We start from the raw sequence: 20,801 nt of genomic DNA on the forward strand, positions 1-20,801 counted from the left end.
GTATCAACATATATGAGCATCCTCAGCCACCCTCAGAAAACATAGGGGGTCAGGATACGTCTCCCGTACCCCCTTATACCCATTTCTCACATTGTTTTTCCTCCATCTTATAATTTAATTAAAACGAAACACAAAATGGCGAATTCCCGTTTCGCGTCCCGATTCGCTACCCAGTTCGCGAACCGGAAAGCGCTTCTTCAGCAAAAAATCAATTTTTTTTTATTTGCCCCACGGGACCCTTTAATAACCCCAACATCATTCCTAGGGGGTCAAGAAGGGTCTACCTTGCCCCCTTTCATTAAATTCGCCCTTTGTTTTTCTCCTCTTCTTGTCTCTCGATCCTACCGAGAGACAAGATGGCGGCCGCACCGGACTGTTTAGAATGTTGACAGACACCGGAGAGCCAATCAGCTTCGCTTCGCAAAGCTCCGTTACGCGAAAAGTATGCGATCTGGAGCGCTATCCGGGACGCTGTCACAGATATATCTGTTTTTTTAAACGTTAATTTCTCAAAATCCACTGGAGCACATATATTGAGACCCAGCAAAGGCACATCGGGCTAACAGTCCCTACAATTTTGCCAAGTTTCGTGTAAATCCATTCAGCCGTTCGAGCTAAAAGTGAGGCCAAACGCCCTATGGAAAAATGAATGGGAAAAACGCGTTGTGGGACCCCCCTTTTTTCTCAGCCCCCCTTGACGAACCCCCCCCCCCAAATTTTTAGGGGCTGATCAGAAACAAAATGTGCCATTTTCCTGAAAATTTCAGCCGATTCCGTCCACAAACGCCAAAGTTATTAGACATAGAATTTTCAAAAGTTACATAGAGAAAAAATCCTAACTATATATACCTACTGGCGACCGCCAGTAGGTAATATATATATTTTCAAGATAGGATATCCGCTCCACTTTTGCAAAGAAATCATCCGGCACTCTCACGCAGGTATTGTAGGTTTTCAGGCTTATTTTTATTAGATTAGTCAAGCTCCCTTGATCACGATGTTTGCATCGCCATTCAACACTTCTATTAGTACATAGGCAAGGTAGTAAACATTGTAAAAGGACAAATAAAATCTGATCCAGTCATTTACTAATCTGGCGGCCATTTTAGCACTTGCAATTTCATGGAACTTGAGTACAGCAACAGTTCTAAAATACTACATGTTTAGCACAAACGCCAATACAAAAGTGAAAAATTTAAAAATCCCATTGTTACGTTTTGCACAGTTTCAAAACAGTGGATAAAAAACCTTATTTCAATAACATGCAAGTGCATGAACAATTCCTTTATAAATCGTCTGCACGATTACAGGTTTCTCAATTATTTGGGCAAGTGCCTCTAAACGACTGAAACCTTAAAAGAATTTTTATAGGATTATTATCAATTTCCTGTCTTATGCTGTACAGTCCTCGTTCCTAATTGATTGCCTTCATTTGACCTTAGACAACTGGTTCAATAACACATCTTAGTTCATCAAGTGGCTATACCATACTATTCTAATTGGAAAGGGAAATCATTTCCTGGTAATGCTGTTTCAATCAGATTAACCTTATTATTTCATCATAAAGTGCAAGTGCTTTTTTGTAAACAATAATACTCTCTTACTGTAAACAACTACTCTATAAAATGCACATAATTCTTAAAAGAAAATAAAGTGCTAGTGCTTGAATATATTACATTTTCAAAAGTGCTAATGCTTAGATTCCAACAATAGTACTTCATACTCACTATGTAAACAACCCACTCCTATTGCACATAAAAAATTAAAGTGTCAGTGCATAAAATAGTTTTTAAAAAAAAGGCATTACTCATTCCATTCCATTTTTTTCCCTCCAATGCCACATCAATTTTACACAACATACTACCACCTTTGCATTTAAAAGAAGGGAAGCAGGAAATTTTCTTTAAAAATGAAACTCTTTGTCAATTAAAAACATTAACAGATCATAATTTCAAAATGCAGTTTCGGTATGCTCGAGGTTGTTTAATCATTTCATTGTGCATACATATATATATTGTGGTATTTGGTTATCCTCCCTTCTGTATAATGAATAAACCAGCACCTATGACGAGATTCATATCTCAGAAAAAACTTACCCTAACACAAGTAACACCAGAAAATCGTCCAGTTCACAATATTTTTTCAACAGTTCCTAAGTACATAAATTAATGTTCAATATCAGAATTTGCTAAATCACAATTGTGTCATAAATGTTGTAGTGAAGTGAAGCATCTCACTGATGTTCTTTCCAGATCAATTTAGTAGCCACCATATAATATGTTCAAAAGGACCAAGTCCAAGTATCCAAATATATCTGTAATACAACTCCCAGTGTTTAAGATTGTGTTTCAATGCAACATTATTATATGCCGTTATTGTCAGCACTAACCTAACTCAATCATATAAAAAAAACTGAATATATATCTCCCTCTTCTAAGACATTTAATAGCAAGTTTGTCCTACCCCCTCCTGATCTCACTCTCCCAAAGACCAACCCAGTACTCCCTAGTCTTGTCCCCTTGGTGCCTGACCTACCCCCTAGATGCCCCTTCTGGGGGAGGTGTCCCTTTGCAGGACAAGTGCAGGCAAGCAATGATGGGCATGAACTTTGTGGCCCATGTGAAGAACTCTCTTGGACTGGCCTTTGGCCTTGTTCTCTTTCAAAAACACATTTTTTGCTGAATAAAGCATGTTCTAATTTCGTTTTCAGATTTTTGTGTCCCCAAAATGGATTTGTTGTAAACTGTCATTCATGTGTAATTTGTGTACAGTGATGTTAGTATGACATGGATTGAATATGGTGAATGGGGAATGAGCCCTCAGTTAGGATGTAGTATAGATTGTTGTACCTACATTGGCAGGGTCTCAATGTCAACATTAGTTTCTCTTGGAGTGTGACATGAAGTTGCAAACCTTTGCTTTTGAAATTAGACTTCCTCATAGTTTCTGCTTACAGATTTCAACATAGTGCAAGTGTGGCAAAGTACAACAGTTTTGGATAAGCATGCTGCATTTGTATATAATGGACTGAAAAACAACTGTCTTATCAATACACCTGGATACATATGGACGTTGCCTACATGGTAGTGAATCTGGACACACATGTGCACAGAGTAATGGTACAATTCATGTATGTGACTTGATAGGGGTGGAGCAATGTCTGTGCCTCCAATAGATCTGGTTAACTAGTTGCAACGACACATTGCCTCAGGTGGCTGCCACTGTAGGCCAATTCAATTTCAAGGCATTTGATCCATATTGTACATGTCCTTTGCCTATGGTGAGTGTGAGATAGGCGTTGTTCTGACAATGTCCTGGCCCTGTTGCCTTCCAGGAAGTCCCCTTTCTTCAGATATTCCTGCTAGGAAAGGTGTCTACGGTCTGTATCCTCCAGTGCATTTTAAATTAGATGTTACTCATTGCATCCTGTTATTTTTGGGGTAATTTGAGTGGATGGTGTGTGTGTCCAGGACAAGCCTCAGTAAGTTACAGTGTTTTTATGTCCTTACAGAGACACAATTTTTGTGTGTGTTAGTTGCATGTGGACCCAGAGTATGATACATGAATAGGTGTCATACGATTGGAATGCTAGTGATGACATGCTGTGATTGTAGAGTTGTACAGTACCTATCATTCTGGGCTTATGCCACATTTAGAGTGTGAGAGTCTTGCCATTTCCTTATTCTGTGAACTGGAGAAAGGCCACATCATGCTTATGTGATGGTCCTTTGGATTCTGTATTGGTGCACATATGGCCCTACGTTTACTCATAGGCCCAGAAATATGATGCACCATACCAGAGTATTGGAAGCAGCAGGATAGGGGATGTACAGCCTATCTATAGGTAATGTTATTTGCAATTTGCTGTCCAAGCTTTTCAATTAGTATGTGTGAGATAAGTGAAGTTGAGTGTGTCTACATGGCCTGAAAGGAAATTTGACATGCCAACTGTGACCAAGACACAATGCATAAGACTTCTGGGTTGTGGTTTTGTGGTTTAGTCTATTTATTTTTTAAATTGTGGCATACTTTATGTTTTGTCTTAGATGAAACATATTGTTTTTTTTTTAGTTTGACAGGGCTTTTGTTGTGTAGAGTCATAGGGATGTGTATCATGTATATGTTACTACCTTTTCCACCCAACTAAGCAACTTGCTAATGCATTTCACACATAGGCACAAGTTCTAAAGGTTATACTTTCAAGCATGTGATGATTCTAATATTGGATATAACACACCTAACATTGTGTCTAAGATGGCAGACAGTTTGTATTTGGTAAAGGCTGCCACTGCCTGAATGAACATCTGGGAATCCTATGGGATGCCCCCAAACCTTAAGTCTGACAGCCATTATGCCATTGTATCACGATGGGCACTGCTCTCCAAGGATGACGGCAGAAGGAGAAGAGTGGAGAATGGATGAGATTTGGGTTTTGTTCACAGTTTTCCACTGACAAATTGTTTGTACAAGCTATAACAATACTATTTTACCCACACATCATTTGTTGAGCATATTGTAGGTGTATATGTAGTCATTTGTTAATGGAAGATAGATAATAAGGAGTTTTGAGAAATGCTTAATGCTGGTCCAGATCAAACAGAGATGAACTTGGAGGGTTGTTAAGGCTATTGGATTGCCCTGTGCTACATGTGGTCAGCCGAGTGGACTGTGAGTCCCCAGAAGTGTTGTGGGGCCGTCTGCTGTGCAGGTGCTACAGGAGCCCATGTTACACCAATGCACTAAACTGACAGACAAGGGAGGAGGTGGGTTTTGAAATCTGAAGCATAGCTGCACATGTTGTTGGAGTGGTTAATGTTGGAGAGACTGGTCTAGCTAAACAAGGGTAGAGGTGAGAGTGAGTTGTGATGACATTTTGTGCATGGAGGGGAGACTCAGACGTAATAAGGGCAGAACAAGTACAAAATTAGATAAGAGTGGAAGGGAGGAGTTAAGGTCAAAGTCAGTGTTTGGATAGTATACGTAGAGTATCCTCATTATTACAATGAGAATTGGTAGAAATGCTGGGGTGTGGATATCAGAGTCTAGAGCCTTTAAAAATGGGTTAAAGCATGTGTGAGGTCTGCTATGAATAGGTAGATGTAAAAGAGGTAGAACCAGCTAGACAAGGTTATAGGGTAGTAGGAGATGAGAGCTGGAGTATGTGGCACTACCGTGAAAGGTAGCTGTGATAGAGGCAGATTCATTCAGAAAGGTAGTTGTTCATATGGAAAAGGAAATAGAGGTATGGAGCATGAAACTGTGATGTGAATGTAAGAGAGCAACAGTGAGATAAGGTAAGAGCTTGTTAGGAAACGAGTGGATAGGTGGATGTCAAGGGGAGTCACCAGTGGTGTAAGTTAGGATGCTGAATGGAGGGTTGCACGGAGTGGGCCAAAACATGGATGTTGTGTTTGAATATGTGGATGCTCTACTTTGACAAATGACTATAGGTAAGCCTTAAGCAGAGTAGAGTGAGGGAATGGTGAGAGGCGAATGAATGAGGCCAGATTCATTGAGCAATATAAGTGTCAGGGTGAGAGATGTGGTGAGGTGTTAAGAGTGAATGTAAGAGTTGGATATAACGGTGCACCTTGGCAAAAAAATGAGTGTCCCAAAGCCAGTAGAAAGTGGAGGGATGGGGATGAGAGAGATACATTTGACAGGATATGGTTATCGTCTGCTGAGGAGATGAGTACAGTACATTGTGTGCATAGCATGAATGGGAGAGGTGTTGTGTGAAGAGTGGTGCAGGGAATGTAGGTGTGGATGTGAGAGGTGCATCACCAGAATGAGAATGTGAGACTTTGGTTGGAATAGTAAGAGTTCAAGGGTAGAGCTTGGAGGCAAGAGATGGTTTTAAGAATGGCAGTACCATAGGGTGATTGTAAGGAGCTTGTGGATGAAGGATAGGGTGAGAGATGAGCATGTACTTTGAGGTGGATGTGAGAGAGGTCAGACCTGCACAAGTAGGGAATAGGCAGGCCAAAAGATACTGTGGAAAGATACACATGGAGCGTGGAGGTAGATGAAAGTATGTAAAAACAGTTGCCAGATGAAAGTTAGGAATGTAGTTAGGGTTCACTGCTGCATGGTGTCTGACACTGATTGTTCATTACAAATTCTAGAAGGCCTCTAGCATATGCAAAACCTAATGGCATCACAGGACGCGTTCCCTACACCCTGCGTGCCTTGGCTGAGTTGTGTGTGGCCATAACTGCTAATTTCCATTTGCAGGTTGATTTTGTCACTGATTGCTCAGTCTTCCCCTTGGATACTGCCCCGGGATGGAGGTATTGAGGGTTCATGTTTGCTTTCCTGATGCAGATCCATTGAGTAGCAGGCCATCAATTAGTGCCCATATCCCCCCAAGGAAAAACTCCAGAATGTGTGTTGGTGCCCCCCTGGGGCAGACTACTCCTGAAACCCCTCCCCACACTTCCCAGTACACTACACACATATGGGTACTTATGGCATTATGACTTTAAATGTCAGAGGTATCTGGTGACAAGGAAGAGACACGCATTCTGATGATTTATCAGGTTGCGCTGGCTAAAAACATTGCACTGTTGCAAGAGACCCATGTGACACAGGAGCAGGAGACCCAGTTCCAGAAGTGCTCGCAGATTCCTTTTTGCACCGTCTACTCTTGTTTGACAAGGGGAGCCCTTGTGTGGGTCCATACGGGTGTCCCATTTAGCCCATTAGATAATGACATGGAGCCAGAAGGGCAATATGACTTTGTAGAGGGGCTCCTTGATGTTTGCCAATAATATTGGGCAGTGTTTATGTGCCGAATGTGGCCAAACTGATCTTCCTTCTGTGCCTATCCCTCATCTTCATCAGGTGGACCAATATCCCCTGGGTTGAGGATGGCAATTTCAATTGTGTCCAAGAGCTGTTGCTTGATCGTTCTCACCTCCCTGCCATCCTCTCCGGTGAGGGCAGCGTGTCTTACACAAGGGGCTGCGCCCTGGTCCCTCCAACACCATTGGTGGATCCTACATCCGGAGACCCAGGAGTACTCCTACTACTCTGCAGTACACAATCTGCACATTTGGAGTAGGAATATTTGTTATCAGCACACACTACAGCCTGAGCTGCTAGATGCTGAATACCAGTGAAGAACATTCTCAGAAAATAAAAACATGCACAAACACCTTGGGTGTGGAGTGCAACAACCCCCTGTCCACACATTGTAACTGCAGCCTACTTTGTTATTGTCCCATGCATTTTGAGCATAATTGAGGGAATCCATTACCAATAATTTCACTTACAACTGGGACACAGCCAATTCTAGGTTGTTGGAGTGGGAAGCACTTGAAGCAGGACTGAGTGGCAGCTGCATAGGGACTTTCCACTATGCACAGTGCTTTGATGCAAGCGGAGGCACCACTAGGTCAGCATGAGAATGCGGTCCAGGTGCAGCCTGGGTTATTACCCATGCTGGCAGATGCTCAAACACACCACACCTATCCCATTGAGCAACTGCTTTGCTTTTGCTTTGATACGTGACAAGCTGAGATGCACGCGGAGGGAGATAAGTCTGGGCAAATCCTGGCCTGCCTCCCCCGCAGCATGACACCAACCCAACACATGCCGATAATTAGGGATCACCTGCACCAGTTGCACACTAGTCAGGCAGCCATCCATGAATCCTTCACGGTGTATTGTATTGGCCTATACAATACCACATTGTCTGAGAGACAGGTAGATATTTCCTGATTCCTGACTGGATTGACTCTGCCTGTACTTGATCCTGCAACACGTGCAGTGATCAACAACCAGTTGGCTGGTACCTGAGATACACAGACTGATTAAGAGCACTGCCACTTTGTCAGCTCCAGGGTTGGACAGCCTCCCAGCCAAGCTCTACAAGGCCTATGAGCTTTTACTTGCCCCCAGGTGACTGTAGCTATATCAGGCCACCTTGAGTGATTGGAGACAACCGCAAACCATGCGTAAGTCCTTGTTGGGATCACTGCTAAAAACCAACAGTGACCCAACAGAACTGAGGTTCTACCATTCACTGTCCATGCTAGCTATGGATTATCAAAACCTTAGTACAGTAGTCAGACCCTCCAGGATTTTGCGATTTACCACGAAATCTGCACTTTTGTAAAAATGCCTTGATTTTTACAAAAGTGCCCGCGAAATTGAAGGCATGCGGAGACAAACTTAAACGGCACTAGACTAGTGCCGTCTTAGTTCGCCTCCTTTCACAGCAGGCAGTTTCTCATGTGCGTTAGGCCCCTGGTGAGACCTTTTATCCTCTAACTTCTCTTGCAGTGTGCTGGTTGCAAGGAATTTAAAGGCCTGTATTAACAATGATACATTGACTATTGAGGCCGTGGTTCGTGAAGTGAACAGTTTTGTCTAAAATGAAAAAAGGTCCAACTCAATCTGATAATTACAGTTAAATATTTCCTGCTGAGTCTACAATAAAGATGTGGAACTCTTTGGTCCAATTAAAGCTTGATGGTCTATTTGATAAAATACAAACATTCTTTGAGCCATTATTTTAACTTCTTGTGGATAGATTGTCTGTGCTAGCATACACAAGTCTGACAAATGTTGGTGGATCAAAAAGCCTGTTTTCATGGCTACGAATACCACGTTGGGCAGTATTTTATCCCAAGTGAAAGGAAACACTGCCCAAGAAGGGCCTTTGTTGTAAAGACATACGTGAAATTTCCCTTTCAAAAGCATCCGCTGTGTCCAAAACACTCTTTCTTGGCTCCACCTACCCACTTTCAACAGATTTTTGTACGGTTACGTTCGAAGTTTTCTCAACATATGCAATCTGGTTAATTAAAAAGTGCACACCTTTAATTCCTCAAACCACCCCCCTACGTTCCTAAAATTGCTTTTAGTCACTATTCATTTATCCACAAACACACAATTACTTATCAGGCAACCTTGGGCAAGAGATGGGTTAAACTTAGACCGTTTTGGAAACCTAAGGCCTTTAGTTCGACAGGCATTCAAGAGAAAATATAAAATAAGCCCGGTGCTTTGCCACGTCTTCGCAAAGCAGTAGGAGCAGATTTCTCATAAAGTTGTTACACTGGACATTTTTCTTAAATATTCAACTTACAACATGGTATGACGCCAAGTCACACAGCTGTTCCTTGGAGATCCCAGCAAAAGTCTCAAGAAGGCATACTGCCTATTGCATTAGTGAACTAAAACAGTTATATTATGTTGAAAATGTGCTGAAATGAATACTATTGTCAAAGTTGCCATTTCCACAGCCTGCCTTTGGCAGCCAAATTGGCTAGGACTATATAGTGGGAAAGTGGCTTGGTCGAGGTAATAGCAAAAACAAGCTAATTGCCAAAATGTACACTATATTCAGGTCGAGGTTCATCTCTGCTTGATTCTGTGCTATGATGCTATCTGCTAGTAGCCTAACTAACATATGCTAGGGTATTTCACTTGTCTACCAATTAGGGTCCTAAATGGGGTGGCATAGTGTGCAAAAGAACAATGGATTAAACTCAGATCTATGACTGGGGGTGAGTGGTTGAAAAGTTTCAGCACTCCGTCAATCATTTTGTTGTGTTTGATTTTTTCGCCCTAAGTGGCCAAAGGTATGCCCAGACATGGGTTCCTTGCTTGCTATGCCACCGGATTCAAGCTAGCCTGGCTGATGAGGGGTGTTACCCCGAAACCGGTCCCAGGATGCTTGTTTCTGGTCCAGGGATGCCCTGGCCTGGCAGTTCGGGCTGGCCTGTTCCAATAAGGAACAGGGTCAAGACTGATTTGCATGTGGCTGGGTCTGAACTGAGGTGGCATAGTGAGCAAAAGAACGATGGATTAAACCCAGATCTGTGACTGGGGTGAGTGGTTGAAAAATAAACAGCACTTCGTCCATCATCTTGCTGTGCTTGCTACCGATCAGGGTAACCAGCTTTCATTCAATAGGCCCTCAGCCTTTGCATTTACCCCCAGATGCTATCCCTTTTGCAATGGTTTAAACCAACGTAACACCTCTGGCTACAAATAATTAAAATGAAAGTCCTGACCAAACTAAGATTAGGTAGACCACTGGCTACACTTCCACACAAGTTAGGAATTCCCATTTATTAATGAAACTGATTCTCCCCAAAAAATGTTACCTTGCACAAATGTGATTTTCATTTCTGAATGCACAATCTTAAAAACATTCTCAAACTAATAGGTCTCACCTGTGACACAGGGCGCAGACCTACCGGCTTTGCCAGAGTCTTCACAGTGCAAGCTACAGAGCCGGTTAATGGTAGCCCAGACAGCAGTTTTGGATGAGGCGGTGCGTTGTAAAACTTACGAGCGGTGCCCCAGCCACGATACGGTCACAGGTGTTGAAGTCAGCAGGCAGTGATGGCATCAATGAGACCAGGGCAGCGAAGTGAAGTGAGGCGGTGCGGAGTGCGGTGCCCATAGGTCAGGAAGCAATACAGCTCCCTCCCACAAGGTTAGGACTGGAGCTGTGCTTCCGTAGAGCTGCAGACACTTTAAAATGCCTATCTCAAAGTGGAATACTCTGCTATAACAGCAGTGGCGTAGCTAGGGAGGGGCGGGGGGCGGTCCGCCCCAGACGGCACCATTTTTGAGGCAGCCGCGCTGCTCTGGAGGCCCGTTGCAGCCGCAGCGGCCTTTATAATTTATTTGGTCCCCAAATAAATTATAAAGGCGGCCGCCACGGGCCTCCAGTGCCGTGGCCGCTGCCCGTGGCCGTAGTTTAAAAGTGCAAAGCCGCCAGCGCTGCAGCCTGCACTCCTTTTGACCTGCGTTGGGTAACTGCTGCATAGTGCACACAAACACGGGACTTAGTTTTTGGCAATATAATTGAAAGCACCGCGGCGGCCTGCAACAACAGTGCTTGTAATTATATTGCAAAAACTAAGTCCCGCGTTTGTGTGCACTGTGCAGCAGTTACCCAATGCAGGTCAGAAGGAGTGCAGGCTGCAGCGCGGCTTAACTAAGTACCGCGTTTGTGTTCTCTCATTCACCTGGACCGTCGTTGCACCCCCCCTCCCGCCTCAGAGTCAAACTGTGTGGTAGCGCACCGTGCCCCATTGCTCTGGCTCTCGCAGGCTTGCAGTTCTGAGGCCGCTAGCAGGGTGAAGGATCACACACACTGCTACAATGTATGGCTCATGAATCCCCACGGAGCGTCCGGCGCAATCAGGTTGTGTGCTTCTGGCCGGAGCCGCAGAGCGACGTCACATCCTGTTGCCAGAGCGGGTCTGAGAAGTTGTGGAGAAAAGCTAAAGTGGCAGGTGGCTAGTGGTTTGCGGGCGCCGCCACAAATTTATTTAGTTATGGCACTTGCAGTGTTGCACTGCCTGCCGCAGGCAGCTTGCACCAGCCCCGCCCGTGCTGGCGCATGCTGTCGCAGTTTTGTTTACCCCCAATTAATACCGGAGCCCAGCCGAGGGAGTAGGAGAGGACAGGAGTTTGTAATCTGGTTGCAGCAGCTGCCAGGACTGTGCCCACTTGTTTCAAGACGGGGGTATGGTCTCAAGGGGCCCTGTTTTCCGGAGGCATGTAGGACAGGACTAACTTCATGTCTTTTGGGCCTGGTTGAAACACAATATTTTCAGTGGTGCTTGTGCTAACAGCGTCGCTGATCTCCAACTCTTTCTGCCGCGCATTAATTATACCGTCTGATTCCTGTATTTTACTGAATATCCACGCGTCCTCGCGTACCCATGAGTCGGTGGAGCTTGAGCTTCTGAAGGGGCAGAGGTCTTAGGCAGGGGCGGATTGGCAAGGCGGGCATTCGAGAATGGGCCGAAGGGCCGGTGCCTCAGTGCCCTCTGTGGGCCGTTTTTTTTCTCCCCTGTCCCAGTCCACAGAGAGTGGACTAGGAAAGGGGAGAAAAAAAAACGGCCCACAGAGTGCACCGAGACAGAGACTGAGAAAATGAAAGCAGCCTCGCTGTGCGGCCAGACAGCGCTTGTCAGCTGTGGGCTCTCCTTCACCCCTACCCTGCCAAGAAATCAAGCTGAGGCTGGGCTGGGGAGGGGTGATTGTTTGCAATAATCGGCCTCCCTGGGGGCCAGGTGTTTCTCAGGCCTTTGAGCCATTTGCACCTCGGCCCCCTGGCGCCCATGCAGCCCAGAAACGATGTTAGTCTTAACACCTCGCCCACAGCCCTTTACATTCAGGGCATTGTGGGCGAGGAAGAATGGGTCTTGCTGTGGGGTCCTGGTGATGTTTGGAATTTTTTTGTTTTATTTATTTATTTATTTATGCGATTTTATATAGCGCGGACTTTACCCGAAGGTGTCAGAGCACTTCACACTAGGAACAGCAATAATACATGAGGAGAAAATTATAAGTGGACAAATTACAAAAGCAAACGTTAAGTTACATGAATCAAAAGTGACAATAGTGAGCAACTAAAATACAAGAGGAGCAAACGATACATTACAGGAGGAAAAAGAGATATGTGTGCAGGTTACAAAAGCGTACAAAATACAAGTAGAGGTATAATACTGCAATTAATGGCAGACACTCCAGCACAAGAACAAACGTTACGTAGGCAATGGTGGCACTTGTGCAAGTATCTAAAGCAAACAAAAGTGAGAGGTAGCAAACAGTGTGTTACAAGAGAAAAGTGACGTGTGCAAGTTAGAAAAGAAAGGGTACCATACACAGGTACAAGGGTAATACTACAGTAAATGGTAAATATTCAAACTGCCAGAACACACTGGGAAGGCACCAGCTTCACCTCAGCCTCCCCCCTGGCTACCTGGCTACCTGGCTACCTTGGATGACCCAGAAAGCTGTGTTTTGTGCTCCCCTGCCAGGACATTTTCCCAAGGCCTGGAGGGTTGATTAATTTACTAATTGCAGGGGCCTTACCTCTGTTCATGTGCTCCTGAGCTGAAGGTCTGGGGAGGGCTGAGTAGGTTAGTAATAGCAGGGGCTTTGCTGCTTTTCAGGTGCTCCTGTGCTGGAGGGCTGGAATAATTTTGTGACAAAAAGGGGCCTTGCTATTTTTTTTAGTTGCTCAGCATGTAGGCCATTGTCACCTTGGCCCTGTGTTGTGTGCAAGAACAGTATCCTCCCACTTTCATTCCTTGTCTGTGCAAATGGTGTTTCATGAAAGGGCACGCCCCTTGAATGTGGGCCACGCCCCTTAAATATGGGCCACGCCTCTTGAATGTGGGCCACTTTTTTCATCAGTGCCCGGGCCGAATTGTGATCCCAATCCGACCCTGGTCTTAGGTATATGTTTTAGCACAGCCTGAGACTGCAAATTACGTAGAACTGCGAGCTGGGCTCAGCTGAACTGACTGTATTGTCTGTCATCAGGAAAGCCCTATAATTACTTTTTTTCTGTCATCAGGAAAGCCCTATAATTACTTTTTTTCTGTTTCCCTTTGCCCGCAGAACCCGTTTTTGGCTGACTGAGTAAACAATTTGATGTTAGGCAATGCTCGTCTCAGAGTGCCTACTTAAATTACATTGTTATCTATGTGATAAACGGCTGTCAAACAGTCACTGGCCCACTGTTGGATTTCCTTTAACCATAACAAACTTAGTGACCATACCCACTGGACACAAAAAATACCGAAGTCAGTTATGGTTTTCCCCTGTCAAATAAATGCGTGTTTCTCTGATGTTTGACTTTCCGTGTCTAAGATTTCTTAATGCCAGCCAAAAATACAAGCTATCCATAGCTCGTAAAGCAGGCTGTCTGGAGGCAAAGTCTGGAAGGCGAGTTTCTGTTCTTCCTCAGCTCGACATCACGAACTTCTGTGTCACTTGTCATAACACTTGACATTCATGCACACTCAGTCTACAGGCTCTGCATTCTGAAATTTGTCTGATCTCTGCAGCATGTGCTTATGCCCACCAGGCCAGTGATCTCAGTCAGTTTACAGTTAACGAGACATGATTTTCTTAATTTACATTTCAAACTGAGACTGGGAGTTAAATTTGTTTCATGCAGAACATAAACCAAGCCTATTCTCAAAACTGTTTTTATGAGGATTGGCTGGCAGTTACTACTTTTTACTAGGGTAGTGACCTTCCCTTTTTTGGAACATTACAGCCGTTTTAAGATCTTCTTAGAGTTTCTTGTTGCTCAAATAGGTGTCATTTCTGATATATATATATATTCACTGAAAAAAACATAGGTTATAGACCATATATAGTTAGGAATTAGCATTTACAAAACCTTATTTTACTCACACAAATCCATTGAAATTTGCATATATAGTTAGTTGCACTAACTATATATCGCGCACCCGCAATCCACTGCTGATCATGTCACATATTACATCATTCATGACATGGTCAGTGACATCACTGATGACATCACTGATGACATCTCAAATGACATCACTGATGACATCACTGATGACATCTCAAATGACATCACTGATGACATCTCAAATGACATCACTGATGACATCTCATTTGACATTACTGATCACATCACTGATGACATCATTCATGTGATAATACGATGAACCTCTTCAGACTCTAATATAACCTTAGATACACTCAGTGTAAACAGACACTCACAGACTGTCACTCATCCATGGAGTTACTCACACACCTAGTCAGTCATGCAAAGAATCAATCACACCTCCATTTCCTCAACTATACAGTTATACACACCTTACTTATTCAAACATATACTAACACACATTTACTCTCTTATACAATCCCTGATACAAGTTCACAATGATCCATACAGCCACTCACACATTCACTGTCTCTTATGCACAGTTATTTATATATGTCAACTCTCACATGTACTGTGTTTTACATATGTACTTACTTTGACATGTAGCACTGAGATATCCATTCACTCACCAATACACTCATGCACACAGTCAACCGCCCATACAGCTGTTTCCACATGCACTTTTGAACCCATACATCTAGTGAATCAACTGCTCACACATCTATGCACAGAGTCATACACCTCCCAGCCACCCACACACACACTTAGTCTCCCATACAAATACTCGGGCAACCAATCAATAACCCATATAGTTACTCATATAGCTACTGATCAACACATGCAGCAGTTTACAGAACAACAGACATAATGATGCACAAATTAAGACAGTTTAGTCACTAACCCATGCACTCAGTGAGACACATTTAATCACTCACTCATACAGTCAGTCATGCACCTACTAAATCCTTCATCCAGACACTTATACATCCATTCATTCTTCAATATGTAAGACATATTTTAACTTTACAGAAACATACAGTCACTGGATGTTGTCATCAGTGATGTCATCAGTGATGTCATTTGAGATGTCATCAGTGATGTCATCAGTGATGTCACTGACCATGTCATGAATGATGTAATATGTGACATAATCAGCAGTGGATTGTGGGTGCGCGATATATAGTTAGTGCAACTAACTATATATGCGAATTTCAATGGTTTTGTGTGAGTAAAATAAGGTTTTGTAAATGCTAATTCCTAACTATATATGGGCTATAACCTATGGTTTTTTCAGTGAATTTTCAAGGTTTTGTAAATGCTAATTCCTAACTATATATGGTCTATAACCTATGGTTTTTTCAGTGAAGTTCAATGTTTTTTTAATAGCAAATATCAAAAGGTGTAAAATGTATTCTTCTTTTAAAGGAAAAATATATTTTATATGTATTTAATATAATTTTTTTATGTATATACATTTTTTGAGGGAACAAATTTATCAACTATCATGCTGAAGAAGAGTGTGGGGAAAAAAACAAAGAGGAGGACTAAGAGGAAAGAACAATCAGTTCAAAAATACAATTGCTTTAAAGCATGAAGTGCTTTTCCACAAATTTACATTTAAATAACCCATATTAGAACATACAAAATATCTACGGAGGAGACGGTGTACATTGAATATTAGACTCTTCATTGGTACCTACATGTTGGTACTTACATCACCCACACAACACAACAGCTCTATTCAGAGCTACCCTACCTCAAAGCACTCTAAAATATTATTTTACTATTTCCCTTGGTTTTCCCGTTGTTACGCTTTCCGGAACGCTACCCGGTGCGCGGACCGGGCGCTAACTTTGCGAATATTTGAAAAAAAAAGGTTTTTTTTTTTTTACATATATGGGCCTCCTCAGCCACCCTCAGAAAACCTAGGGGGTCAGGATATGTCTCCCGTGCCCCCTTATACCCATTCCCAACATTGTTTATCCTCCATCTTGTGACTAAATTCGTCCGAAACACAAGATGGCGGACTCCCGTTACGCTACCGGTGAGCTACCCGGTTCGCGTACCGGGTAGCGCTTCCACTGCGAAAAATCGAAAAAAAATTATTTCATTTTTTTGCCCCGCGGGGCCCTTTAATAGCCCCCACATCAATCCTAGGGGGTCAGGAGGGGTCTACCTTGCCCCTTTCATTCATTTCCCCCTTCGTTTATTTCCACCTCTTGTCTCTCGATCCTACCGAGAGACAAGATGGCGGCCGCTCTGGACTGTTTAGAATGTTGAGAGTCACCGGAGAGCCAATCCGCTTCTCCTCGCGAAGTTCCGTTACGCGTCTGGTACGTGAACCGGGACGCTAACCGGGACGCTATCACAGATATATATATTTTTTTTAACGTTAATTTCTCAAAATCCACTGGAGCACATATCTTGAGACCTAGCAAAGGCACATCGGGCAAACAGTCTCTACAATTTTGCCAAGTTTCATAGAAATCCATTCAGCCGTTCGAGCTAAAAGTGAGTCCAACCGCCCTATGGAAAACTCAATGTTAAAAACACGTTATGGGACCCCCCTTTTTTCTCAGCCCCTGCTTGACGAAACCCCCCCCCCCCAAACTTTCAGGGGACGCTCAGAAACAAAATGTGCCATTTTCCTGAAAATTTCAGCTAATTCCGTCCATCAACGCCAAAGTTGTTCAACATACAATTTTCAGAAATCCCTATTCTAAAAAATCCTAACTATATATACCTACTGGCGACCGCCAGTAGGTAATATATATATATATATATATATATATATATATATATATATATATATATATATATATATATATATATTCAATGAAAAAACCATTGGTTTTAGGCCATATATAGTTAGGGATTTGCATTTACAAAACCTTATTTTACTCGCATAAAACCATTGAAATTCCATATATAGTTAGAAGCGCTAACTATATATCGCGCACACGCAATCCACTGCTGATGATGTCACATATTACATCATTCATGACATGGTCAGTGACATCACTGATGACATCATCCAGTGACTGTATGTTTCTGTAAAGTTAAAATATGTCTTATATTTTGAAGAATGAGTGGATGTATAAGTGTCTGAATGAAGGATTTAGTAGGTGCATGACTGACTGTATGAGTGAGTGATTAAATGTGTCTCACTAAGTGCATGGGTTAGTGACTGGGTTTTAATTTGTGCATCATTATATCTGTTGTTCTACAAACTGCTGCATATGTTGATCAGTAGCTATATGAGTAACTGTATGGGTTATTCATTGGTTGTCCAAGTATTTGTATGGGAAAGTGAGTGTGTGTGTGTGTGTGTGTGTGGGTGGCTGGGAGGTGTGTAACTCTGTGCATAGATGTGTGAGCAGTTGATTCACTAGATGTATGGGTTCAAAAGTGCATGTGGAAACAGCTGTATGGGCGGTTGACTGTGTGCATGAGTGTATTGGTGAGTGAATGGATATCTCAGTGCTACATGTCAAAGTAAGTACATATGTAAAACATAGTACATGTGAGAGTTGACATATATAAATAACTGTGCATAAGAGCCAGTGAATGTGTGAGTGGCTGTGTGGATCATTGTGAACTTGTATCAGGGATTGTATAAGAGAGTAAATATGTTGAGGAAATGGAGGTGTGATTGATTCTTTGCATGACTGACTAGGTGTGTGAGTAACTCCATGGATGTGTGACAGTCTGTGAGTGTCCGTTTACAATGAGTGTATCTAAGGTTATATCAGAGTCTGAAGAGGTTCATCGTATAATCACATGAATGATGTCATCAGTGATGTGATCAGTAATGTCAAATGAGATGTCATCAGTGATGTCATCAGTGATGTCATTTGAGATGTCATCATTGATGTCATCAGTGATGTCATTTGAGATGTCATCAGTGATGTCATCAGTGATGTCATTTGAGATGTCATCAGTGATGTCATCAGTGATGTCACTGACCATGTCATGAATGATGTAATATGTGACATCATCAGCAGTGGATTGCGTGTGCGCGATATATAGTTAGCGCTTCTAACTATATATGGAATTTCAATGGTTTTATGCGAGTAAAATAAGGTTTTGTAAATGCAAATCCCTAACTATATATGGCCTAAAACCAATGGTTTTTTCATTGAATTTTCAAGGTTTTGTAAATGCAAATTCCTAACTATATATAGACTATAACCTATGGTTTTTTCATTGAATTTCAATGGTTTTTTAAAAGCTAATATCTGTAGCTGTAAAATATATTCTTGTTTAAATCTTGAAATATATTTTTCATGTTCTTTAGACAATTTTTTTAAAACATTTTTTTTTGTTTCGCTCCCAGTCCGCGAACCGGTCAGCTTCCCGTTTGCTCAATTTAAAGCCGCGGCTTAGTACGCGAACCAGTAAACGTTCCTTTACCGTAACTGTTGCGTTTGCATGACGTTTTGTGTTATCGCGTAATACGTCATTGGACGCGCCAAGTTAGCGGACCCGGAAGTGGACCGGAAAGCGGAGCAAAGCGCGAAACGTAAACACAGCAGGTCATGTGACTCGATAATTACACTTTTCATTGGTTCATTTCACTTTTGGTTTCCTAATGATGTAATACTTGGTCATGTGATATAAAATTAACACTTTTCATTGGTTTAGAATTTTTCCTTCTCCCAAATGATGAAAACCCCTCCTTCTTTCCTCACTCTGACTTTCATCTTGGTGAGAGAAAGACCCTTTTTGATTCTTCAGCAATGGCTTCAAAGGTTGCTTCAGCCAGTGTGCCCCCACCACCTCCTCCACCTCCTCATGGGAAGAAAGGACCACCTGCTTCACTAATTATAGAAGAGGAGGAAAATCAAGAAGAGGAGGAAGAGGAAGAACATCCAGAGTTTTTGCCAGAGGAGCCCAGGAGATATAACAGGAAAGAAAATTACATCTGGCAATTTTTTAAATTTCCAGCTGACCAAAAAAAAGTCAATGCCAGATACGTCTTTTGTCGTATTTGCGGCAATCGTCTTTCAAGGGGCACAGACAAAAAGTACAGCTATGGGAATCATACAATGCACAGGCACATGAGTCGGTGGCACCCTAACAATTACAGTAATGCCCAGCTTCGCGACCAACAACAAAATCCCCCAGAAATGGCAAGAAGATCTGTTGTTCAGGAGGTATCGGGACCGGAGGCGAGGGAGGTGATCCCGAACATCCAAATCAACATGGGAGAAGTGAAGCAAGTCTGTGTGTGGTGCAACCAGACACTTTGCTACCGCGAAAGTAGCATTACCCTTATAATGAGAGCCGTCAACAATCATGTGTGCCCAAAACGCCCCAAAAAGTAAATTCTTCTTTTTTTTTGTTGCTCCTGTTGAGCCGTCTTCGATGAATCATTTTTGTTTCCCCCCTCCCCCCAAAAAATAAAAAAAAATACAAAATGTTCAGAAAGAAACAAAAAAATATAAAAAATGTTCAGAAAACTAATAAAAAAAATTTAAAACAACAAAAACAAAAAAAACAGTTCTTTTCAGAACTACCTCCCCATTATTAAAAAAAATTGGTAGAATTCTTTGAACTCTGCCAAGCTCTATTTCTATTAGTTCGCTCCCAGTTCGCACTCCGGTACGCGAACTTTGAGCGTACCAAAAAAATTTTTTTTAAAAAAAGGAACAGTAAGTATAAGGAAAGGAAACAGACAGTTATGTTACAAAAAAGACAGCTATAGGGAGTAAAGAAAAGATACTGTTACCCGCAATTCACTTCTGATCATGTCATATATTACATAATTTTTGACATGGTCAGTGAGATCATCAGCAGTGGATTGCGAGTAACAGTTTTTTTTATTTACTTCCTATAGTTGTCTTTCTTGTAACATAAATGTCTTTTCCTATCCTTATACTTACTGTTCTTGTTTTAAAATTTTTTGGAGATCATTCAGAAACAGTAACATTAATAGAGACAGAATTAGTGAATAATAATGAAGAAGTATGAGAAGAGAGGGACTGAGAAAAATACTGTAAGGAGTAGAAAAATTAAGTAATAGAGAAAGGAAGGAGAGAAGTAGCAAACACAGGAAAGTAAAGATTAAAGAAATGAAGCAGTAGAACTAATAGATGTTAAATGTGATAGATTAAATGAATGATTGAGGGTGACGATAAGGTGTGTCCTCTCTAAAAGTTTGTTTAAGGTGAACCGTACTCTGGGTTGCATATCAAATTTATGCTTGTTGAAGAATACAGACGAGATAATAGATGTGAAGACCTACCATTGCAGTAAAACATGCCCACTTATTACATCAATCATAACATAGTCAGTGATATCATCAGCAGTGGAATGCAGGTTAAAAAAGTAGAAAACATTTACCTTATAATTCATGTTAACTTTTCAAGCAAATTTTTCATACATTCAATCTGTAAAAGAGAGAACAAACATTTCCAAAAATATTAAAACATGTATTTAAAAATTAGAAAAAAGAAGGGAAAAGGTTCAAGAAGAAACAGTTTTTAAACAACTTTGACACTTACAGAAACCTCTACTTCTCTACGACCCCTACACAATCCTAAAGATATTTATTTTAAACAAACAGTATCTTCATGCTGATGAAATGAGGCCTATTTTGAAACATGATGCT

Source organism: Lissotriton vulgaris, chromosome 9 (assembly GCF_964263255.1).
Source record: "Lissotriton vulgaris chromosome 9, aLisVul1.2, whole genome shotgun sequence".
Taxonomy (NCBI): Eukaryota; Metazoa; Chordata; class Amphibia; order Caudata; family Salamandridae; genus Lissotriton; species Lissotriton vulgaris.